We start from the raw sequence: 10333 nt of genomic DNA, 5'->3' as shown, positions 1-10333 counted from the left end.
ACTTGTCACATCTCTGAGTAGTTGTGTCACTCTCCTTTTCCAAATCTGGTTCTCTTCACTGAGGTTTACAAAGGTAACCATGTAGTCCTTTTGAAATTACCTTTGCTGTTCTCCGCTGGAGCAGAGCGCACGCCCCCTCCTCTGTGGTCTGCAGCAGGACGCCGCCCACCAGCAAACACTTTTTCTACAATTGCAGAAGAAGGCTGTGTGATTTAAAAAACACACATAAGAAGTGGCACAGGTGGCTTCTGCCCCCATTTCCATGCTCAAAGCTTCTGATTCAGCCAACACACCTAAGGAGAAGGATAAGGTGATGAAAAGAACAAAAAGGGCAAACAAAGCCAGTGTTGAGCCATCATTGTTGTTCAGCAGGATTTTTAAAACAAGACAAAGTCCTCCTGCCCAAGTTTGAGACAACCTAGGCAGAAGAAATAGATCTCTAAATTATGGGTCATCCACAACCATTTGACATTGACTGGATCCACAGAAGAGATCTGTCAGGTGGGAAAAAAAGATTCTTACAATACCAGCCTTCTAGGACTTGAGAGGACTGTAACCAGAAGGAAGTTTTACTTATTTGCCCTAGAAATCCTACACGGACATCAGCTGTAAGGAGGCCCAGGACATTAGCTGGACCTCACTTTGTCCCAGTCCCATCTGAACAGCTTGTCTGAAGCAACAGCACGTCAAGGTCCAAGTTAGAAACGTGTGACAGAAGCAGCAGCAAAGGAAAATGAGCCCTGAAGCAGGTTAGTCCAGAGGGACCTCCACTGTAAGGTACCTCAGAATCCCAGGGAGAATCACTGTATTCCTGTTTTGCTTCCTCCGCTGCTGGCTGCAAGACTCTCTCTTCCTTTTTCACTTCTCTCCATGTTTGTTTCAAGACTTCTAAGGAAAGATAAGCACACAACAGCTATGAGTGTTTCTTTTAGTCTGCTTTTCTGCATCTGATTCACTCCAGAGAGGCTTACAAAGGTAAGCACTTAGTCCCTCTGAAACTACCTTTGCCATGTTCCACTGCAGCAGAGGGCGCATCCAACCTGTTGCTGTTTGCAGCAGGCAGCTGGACAGCAGCCGACGCTTTCCCTTCATCTTCAGACTCAGTCTGCGTAATTTAAAAGGCACACATGAGAACTGGCACAGGCTGCTTCTCCACCCTCTTCCAAACTCAAAGGCTGTGCTCCAGCCAAGAGGCCTAACAAGAGGGGTCAGGTGATGGAAAGAACAAAAAGGGCAAACACAGCAAGCATATTCAGCATCTCTACTGAGCATTGTTTGTAAAATGGGACCAAGCACACCACCCCATGCCACAGAGAATGTAGGCAAAAAGAAATTAATTTGTAGACTGTAGGTCATATGGGAACTCAGTTGATGTTAACTGCATGTACAGAAGAGAGATGTTTGATGGAAAAATGAATCCTCACAATGCTAGCCTTGCACAGATTCCACAGGATTGTAACAAACACGGAGTTTTACTACATTATCCTTACTGGAAATCTACATTGGACATCAGCCACAAGAATGCCCAGGACATTAGCTGGACCTCACTTCGTCCTAGTCCTATCTGAACAGTGTGTCTGCAGCAGAGAATGCCATCAAAGTCTAAGGTATGAGTGTGTGGCAGAAGCAGCATCAAAGGAAAATGAGCCCCAAAGCCAGTTATTTAGAGGAATCTGACTGTCTCCCTCAGAAAAGGTACCTCAGAGTCCCAAGAATTATCATTTTTTCTTGATCTTCCTGCTGCTTGCAAGACCCCTAAGAACAGATAAGAGACTTGTCACATCTCTGAGTAGTTGTGTCACTCTCCTTTTCCAAATCTGGTTCTCTTCACTGAGGTTTACAAAGGTAACCATGTAGTCCTTTTGAAATTACCTTTGCTGTTCTCCGCTGGAGCAGAGCGCACGCCCCCTCCTCTGTGGTCTGCAGCAGGACGCCGCCCACCAGCAAATACTTTTTCTACAATTGCAGAAAAAGGCTGTGTGATTTAAAAAACACACATAAGAAGTGGCACAGGTGGCTTCTGCCCCCATTTCCATGCTCAAAGCTTCTGATTCAGCCAACACACCTAAGGAGAAGGATAAGGTGATGAAAAGAACAAAAAGGGCAAACAAAGCCAGTGTTGAGCCATCATTGTTATTCAGCAGGATTTTTAAAACGAGACAAAATCCACCTGCCCAAGCTAGAGAGACCTTAGGCAGAAGAAATAGATCTCTAAATTGTGGGTCATCCACAACCATTTGACATTGACTGGATCCACAGAAGAGATCTGTCAGGTGGGAAAAAAAGATTCTTACAATACCAGCCTTCTAGGACTTGAGAGGACTGTAACCAGAAGGAAGTTTTACTTATTTGCCCTAGAAATCCTACACGGACATCAGCTGTAAGGAGGCCCAGGACATTAGCTGGACCTCACTTTGTCCCAGTCCCATCTGAACAGCTTGTCTGAAGCAACAGCACGTCAAGGTCCAAGTTAGAAACGTGTGACAGAAGCAGCAGCAAAGGAAAATGAGCCCTGAAGCAGGTTAGTCCAGAGGGACCTCCACTGTAAGGTACCTCAGAATCCCAGGGAGAATCACTGTATTCCTGTTTTGCTTCCTCCGCTGCTGGCTGCAAGACTCTCTCTTCCTTTTTCACTTCTCTCCATGTTTGTTTCAAGACTTCTAAGGAAAGATAAGCACACAACAGCTATGAGTGTTTCTTTTAGTCTGCTTTTCTGCATCTGATTCACTCCAGAGAGGCTTACAAAGGTAAGCACTTAGTCCCTCTGAAACTACCTTTGCCATGTTCCACTGCAGCAGAGGGCGCATCCAACCTGTTGCTGTTTGCAGCAGGCAGCTGGACAGCAGCCGACGCTTTCCCTTCATCTTCAGACTCAGTCTGCGTAATTTAAAAGGCACACATGAGAACTGGCACAGGCTGCTTCTCCACCCTCTTCCAAACTCAAAGGCTGTGCTCCAGCCAAGAGGCCTAACAAGAGGGGTCAGGTGATGGAAAGAACAAAAAGGGCAAACACAGCAAGCATATTCAGCATCTCTACTGAGCATTGTTTGTAAAATGGGACCAAGCACACCACCCCATGCCACAGAGAATGTAGGCAAAAAGAAATTATTTTGTAGACTGTAGGTCATATGGGAACTCAGTTGATGTTAACTGCATGTACAGAAGAGAGATGTTTGATGGAAAAATGAATCCTCACAATGCTAGCCTTGCACAGATTCCACAGGATTGTAACAAACACGGAGTTTTACTACATTATCCTTACTGGAAATCTACATTGGACATCAGCCACAAGAATGCCCAGGACATTAGCTGGACCTCACTTCGTCCTAGTCCTATCTGAACAGTGTGTCTGCAGCAGAGAATGCCATCAAAGTCTAAGGTATGAGTGTGTGGCAGAAGCAGCATCAAAGGAAAATGAGTCCCAAAGCCAGTTATTTAGAGGAATCTGACTGTCTCCCTCAGAAAAGGTACCTCAGAGTCCCAAGAATTATCATTTTTTCTTGATCTTCCTGCTGCTTGCAAGACCCCTAAGAACAGATAAGAGACTTGTCACATCTCTGAGTAGTTGTGTCACTCTCCTTTTCCAAATCTGGTTCTCTTCACTGAGGTTTACAAAGGTAACCATGTAGTCCTTTTGAAATTACCTTTGCTGTTCTCCGCTGGAGCAGAGCGCACGCCCCCTCCTCTGTGGTCTGCAGCAGGACGCCGCCCACCAGCAAATACTTTTTCTACAATTGCAGAAAAAGGCTGTGTGATTTAAAAAACACACATAAGAAGTGGCACAGGTGGCTTCTGCCCCCATTTCCATGCTCAAAGCTTCTGATTCAGCCAACACACCTAAGGAGAAGGATAAGGTGATGAAAAGAACAAAAAGGGCAAACAAAGCCAGTGTTGAGCCATCATTGTTATTCAGCAGGATTTTTAAAACGAGACAAAATCCACCTGCCCAAGCTAGAGAGACCTTAGGCAGAAGAAATAAATCCCTAAACTGTGGGTCATACACAACCATTTGATATTGACAATTCACAAAAGAGATTTGCAAGGAGGGAAAAAGCAATTCTCACAATGCCAGTCTTCTAGGACTTCAGAGGACTGTAAGCAGAAGGAGGAGTTATTTCTTTGTCCTAGAAATCCAGCTTGGCAATCAGCCACAAGGAGGGCCCAGACTTTAGCTGGACCTCACCTTGTCCCAGTCCTAACTGAAAAGATTCTCTGAAGCAACAACTGGTTAAGGTCCAAGTAAGGAGGCTGTGGAAGAAGCAGCATCAAAGCAAAATGAGTTCAGATGCAGGTGAGCCAGAGGGACCCCACTGCCTCCCTCAGAGAAAGTACCTTTGAACCCCAGGAGGAATCACTGTCTTCCTTTTCACCTTCTACTGATTCTGCACCTGGCAAGATACCTAAGAAAGGTAAGAGGCATGTCATTTCTGTGAGTGCTTATTTCACCCTGCTTTTCTCCACCTGCCTCACTCCAGAGAGGCTTTCAAAGGTAACCATTTAATCCCTCTGAAATTACCTTTGCCACGCTCCACTGCGGCAGAGCGCGCACACGGCCTGGTGCTGGTTGCAGCAGGAAGCCACTCACTGGCCCGCACCTTCCTTTGACCTTTAGGATCAGTCTGTGCAATTTAAAAGACACACATGAGAACTGGCACAGGCTGCTTCCACACCCACTTCCCTACTCAAAATATCCTCTTCTGCCAACAGGCCTAAGGGGAGGATCAGGTGATGAAAGAACAAAAGGAGCCAACACAGCCAGCATGTTCAGCATCCTATTGATCTGAGTTTTCAAAATATGGTCAAGGACACCCCTCTGACCTAGAGAGAACCCAGGCAAAAGTATGTATTGTCTAAAGTGTAGGTCATATGAAAACTGTTTGACATTGACCACACCTAGAGAAGTGAGAGAAACCAATCTGTTTTTTATTAATGCCTGAGCATATGTTATACACAAGGTGAAAAACAGCTTTAGGGGTTGTACACCTGCTGGGAATCCTGTCCCTGGTGAGCCTTCACCTGGCAGCCAATCAGGAAAGAGAAAACTTCCATGTCTGGGCTACAAGTAATTCCCGCCATTATCCGGTGGGGCAGACCCCTGCATGCCCAGGAAACAAATGCCTGGGAAATTGGGCCATGAGATGAGCACATGAAAGCAGTGAACCACACCACAACATTTTCTTTGGGTTTCTTGGAGGCAGCAGGGGCTTGCCCAGAGGGTCAGCTCGCTTGCTGCACCCGACTCTTGTTTTTCCCTTCCTGCAGTCCTGTTTCCCTGTCTGCACCTGCCCCGTTTCACAGTTCCCCCAATGCAGCTCAATGCCATGGAAACCCAATGCTCTACTGTGTGCCCCAACAGAGCAGCCACCGCTGGACACGGCTGCCACACTCCAGTCCAGAGAACCTGCAGCAGCTCCACGAGTGTGTCCATACCACGGCAGCCTGTTCATCCATGGAAGGGACACACAGCCGGCTGTGGTTTGAGAATCACACCAGGCCACCACAGGAGCCACGCAGACTCCTCGCAGCTTGCAGCACTCACACTCCATCTGCCAAGCTGGTGCCAACAGGCTGCCCGGGGTACAGGGTAATGATCTGTCCCTGTCTTCTCTTTCTCTATCCATATCTCTTTTCCCCTCTTTGCTCTCTTTCTTATCCCCCTTCAGTAGAAGCACTTAGTTTTCTTTATAAATAAACAGTTTTCAGACATAATATTGCTACACTTGTGTTTTATTTTCATCCGAGAAATCTATCAAAAAGAATCCTCCCCAATTCCTCTTTTACAGCAGGATGGGACAAGGGGTAATCTGAGTGATGGAAAAACAGCAATCCTCATAATGCCAGCCTTTCACTGGTTTCCAAGGAGCTTTACTGCTCTGTGCTATTCTAGAAATCTAGCTTGGAGGTCAGTCACAGGAGGCTCATGACATTGGCTGGACCTCACTTTGTCCCAGTCCTAACTGAACAGATTATCTGAAGCACTGCCTGGTTAAGGTCCAAGTTACAAGTGTGTGGCAGAGGCAGCAGCAAAGGAAAATGAGCCCAGAAGCCAGTGAGTCAGAGGGATCCCCCTGTCTCCCTCAGCAAAGGTACCTCAGGATCCCTGGGAGAATCAGTATCTTCCTTTTTCACTGCTGCTCCTGCTGGTTGCAAGACCCCTAAGAACACATAAGAAGCTCATCATTGATCTGAGTGCTTGTTTCACTCTCTTTTTCCAAATTCTTTTCATCCCAGAGAAACATACAAACATAACAATTTAGTGCCTCTGAAATTACCTTTGCCATGCTTCTCAAGAAGAGAGTGCATGCCCACTCTACTGTGTTTTCCAGCAGGATGCTGCACGGGGTTAATTGCTTTGTCTCTAAGATTACTGAGATGCTGTGTAATTTAAAAGACACATGTGAGAACAGGCACAGACTCCTTGTGCACACACTTCCCCACACAAAACTTCTGCTTCAGCCAACATGACTAATAAGAGAGGGATCAGGTCAAGGAAAGAACAAAAAGGGCAAACACAGCCAGTGCATTTGGCATCTCTCTTGAGCAGATTTTTCAAACCAAGATAAAGTCCCCCTTCCCGAGCTTGAGAGAACCTAGGCACAAGAAATAAATCCCTAAATTGTGGGTCATACACAACCATTTAAAATTGGCTGGACCCACAGAAGAGAAATATGAGATGGAAAAAAGCCATTCTCACAATGCCAGCCTTCTAGGACTTCAGAGGACTGTAAGCAGAAGGAGGAGTTATTTCTTTGTCCTAGAAATCCAGCTTGGCAATCAGCCACAAGGAGGGCCCAGACTTTAGCTGGACCTCACCTTGTCCCAGTCCTAACTGAAAAGATTCTCTGAAGCAACAACTGGTTAAGGTCCAAGTAAGGAGGCTGTGGAAGAAGCAGCATCAAAGCAAAATGAGTTCAGATGCAGGTGAGCCAGAGGGACCCCACTGCCTCCCTCAGAGAAAGTACCTTTGAACCCCAGGAGGAATCACTGTCTTCCTTTTCACCTTCTACTGATTCTGCACCTGGCAAGATACCTAAGAAAGGTAAGAGGCATGTCATTTCTGTGAGTGCTTATTTCACCCTGCTTTTCTCCACCTGCCTCACTCCAGAGAGGCTTTCAAAGGTAACCATTTAATCCCTCTGAAATTACCTTTGCCACGCTCCACTGCGGCAGAGCGCGCACACGGCCTGGTGCTGGTTGCAGCAGGAAGCCACTCACTGGCCCGCACCTTCCTTTGACCTTTAGGATCAGTCTGTGCAATTTAAAAGACACACATGAGAACTGGCACAGGCTGCTTCCATACCCACTTCCTTACTCAAAGCCTCTCCTCCAGCCAGCAGGCCTAAGGAGAGGATCAGGTGATGATGGAAAGGGCAAGCACAGCCAATGCTGTTTGGATCACTGATGTGCATTGTTTTCAAAACAGGATCAAGTCCACCTGCTCAGTCTGGAGAGAATTCGGCAGAAGAAATGAATCTCTAGACTGTGGATCATATGGGAACCAGCTGATACTGCATGTATCTAGGGAAGCAAGCTGTGTAATAGAAAAACAGCAAACCTCACAATGCAAGCCTTTCAGTTTTCAGTGCACTGTAACCAACAGTGAGCTTCACTGCTCTGTGCTATACTAGAAATCCCGCTTGAGGGCCAGCTGCTAGGAGGCCCAGGACATTAGCTGGACCCCAGTTTGTCTCAGTCCCTACTGAACAGCTTGTCTGAAGCAGCAGCATGTCAAGGTCCAAGTTATGAGGGTGTGACAGAAGCAGCAAAAGAAAAAAAAACAGAATCCAGGAAGTGAGAGAAACCCCATTGCCTCCCTCAGAGAAGGTACCTCAGGATTGCAGAGGGAGAATTTGTCTTCCTTTTCCTCTGCTCCTTCTGCTTTGTATTTTCCTAAAAAAAGATAAGAAGTGTGTCATTTCTGTACGTGTTTATGTCACTCTGCTTTTCTCCGCCTCCTTTACTCCAGGGAGGCTTGCAAAGCTAACCATCTAGTCCTTCTGAAATTACCTTTGTAGGACTGCGCTCTAATAGAGCACAGAGACACTTTATTTTGGTCTGCAGCTGGACCATTGTCTTTCTTTTTAGCTGCTTCTTCTTTTGGTGCATCACCTAAGAAATAAGATAAGAAGCACGTTGTTGCCTTGAGTGTTTATTTTCCAGTCCTTTGGCCTGTCCCTCCAGACCAGCTTCCCATTGATTGGGTATCATTCTGCTACAAGCCACAGTGATTTTCCTCATCAGCTCTTTGAAAGCAAAGTATCTTACATGATTCTGCCGATGCAGCTGTTTCCAAGGGAATGACAGGAGTTGTCTTATAGCAGGAGCTCCCAATTTTTTCATCAGCAATACTAAATATAGAAAGGAAAAAGATGCATAAGGTAAAATCCCCCCAGATTTCCATGCACTCTGCAGGAAGAGCAAAAGCCATGCATGCTCCATTCTACTCATATTCATAGACAGCTGCTAAAGGGTCACACACACACACACAGAACTTACTGCAGTCCCACAGAAATGGAGACTGAAATTCTCATTACAGGCATGCTGACAGTACAGGTGCCTAGTCTTATCTGTGGAGTAACTCACCCCTGCCATATTCTGGCTCATCTGATAAATCCCCTCTCCATTTCAAGGGCCAATGCATTTAACCAGCCTCCTGGCAGATTGCCATCACCAAAGCCTCTACTTCAGCTAGATGTTATGCTAATGGTGCAGCTACTCTCCACATCAAGATGGTTTAAAGTCTCTTCAGTCCTGGTCCTCAGGGCTTCAGAAATTCTCATGGTCAGCCTGAGGACCTCAGAGTTTAGAGAACTCTCAAGTGGGTTATCAAGAGACCAACAAATATTGTGCTTGCATTCCAAGACCTGTGCTGTCTTCTAACAATCCTGAGCTAACTGGGGCTTGGGTTTGTTTAATAAGAAAAACAACAAAAAAACCCAAAACAAACAAAAAAAACCCACCAAAACAATCAAACAAGAAAAGAAATTAAACATGTTCTCCAGATCAAGGCTGCCATGCAGAATGGTGCATTATCACAACATTTATACTGTGCCAGAAGCCCGGAGGGAAGGAATGAGCACCACATTGAAGATTGTAAGAGCAATCTTCAAGCATGCTTTATTCCTAAAGGGGTTTTTACACCACAGTTTACACAAGCTCCCTTCTCTCCTGCTTCTAATCAATACAGGTTGCCAGAAGGGGCAGAGGTAGAAGAAATAAAGTCAAGACCCAGTGGCATGAGTTCATGGGCAATTGTTTATAGCTAGAAAAGGCACGCTTATAAGAATAATGCACTACATTCACCCACCCTTGGCTACCATCACTGTGAAAGAGGGCTCTTTTTTCCTCAGTCTAGTAAAGAATACAGGGGATATCAGTTAGATCCCCTCTGAAACAAAAGGCAAGTAGTTGCTGCCAATGCAATGTAACTTGGAAGCACACAGGTGAATTCTCAGAGACAACTGGGGTGAAGGGACAAAGTTTTCCTCAACTTCTAAATCTCCTCTTGACATGGAAAGAGATACATCAGAAGACACCACTGAGCTTAGCTTCTACAAAACTCTCAGCACCTGATTAAACCCTGCTGCTGTTAACAAAAAGAGAGGCACATCATCACAGATATTAGGAGAATGCACTTGTTCTAACAATAATGTAAAAGACTTACACATTATCTTGAACCATTTTGGTGAAAGGTTGGCATAGGTTGAGTTCCTTGTCTGACTCAGGAAGAACAGCACCATGTTGAAGAAGTAGTTGTATTATTTTCTCATTTCCAGAAAAAGTAGCAACTGTAAGAGGGGTCCTAGGGCATCCAAGAGATTAGAGTAAATACATCCGCTTTTGAAAACATTGCCTAGCCAATACTTTAATTCCTCCTTGCTCCTTAAACAATTCATTTCCCCTCTCCTACAGGCAGAGTGAAGGCACAGCCAATTGCCTACAAATGTTGGAGAATTCAGGCATGTGGGACCTCAGGAGGACTCCTGGACAATCATCGGCCCAGAGCAGACTCAGGGCCTGTGTGCCTGCATGTGCACGCACATGTGGACGTTTTGCATGGCAAGCAGTGCTTTCTTGCAGTGTGGAAATCACCCCCTGAGGAAAGTGACAGCCGAGCCGGGGTCTGCTTTCACAAGTCACACGGGAGACCCTTCTGGGTGACTCCTGGTCCTTTTTCAAAGCTCATTCTTATGCCTCCCATCAATCCAACTCGAACAGTACTAAGGAGCCCCACATGCACTTTTGGCAAACCCGTTACCTAAAAACTTCATCCTGAGCATTCACGTCAGCTCCTTTTTGAAGAAGGAACTTGACCATTTCTTCGCGGTTTTCA

The sequence above is a fragment of the Zonotrichia leucophrys genome, chromosome 1 (genome assembly GCF_028769735.1).
Source record: "Zonotrichia leucophrys gambelii isolate GWCS_2022_RI chromosome 1, RI_Zleu_2.0, whole genome shotgun sequence".
Classification (NCBI taxonomy): domain Eukaryota; kingdom Metazoa; phylum Chordata; class Aves; order Passeriformes; family Passerellidae; genus Zonotrichia; species Zonotrichia leucophrys.
This window is presented reverse-complemented; position numbering follows the sequence as displayed.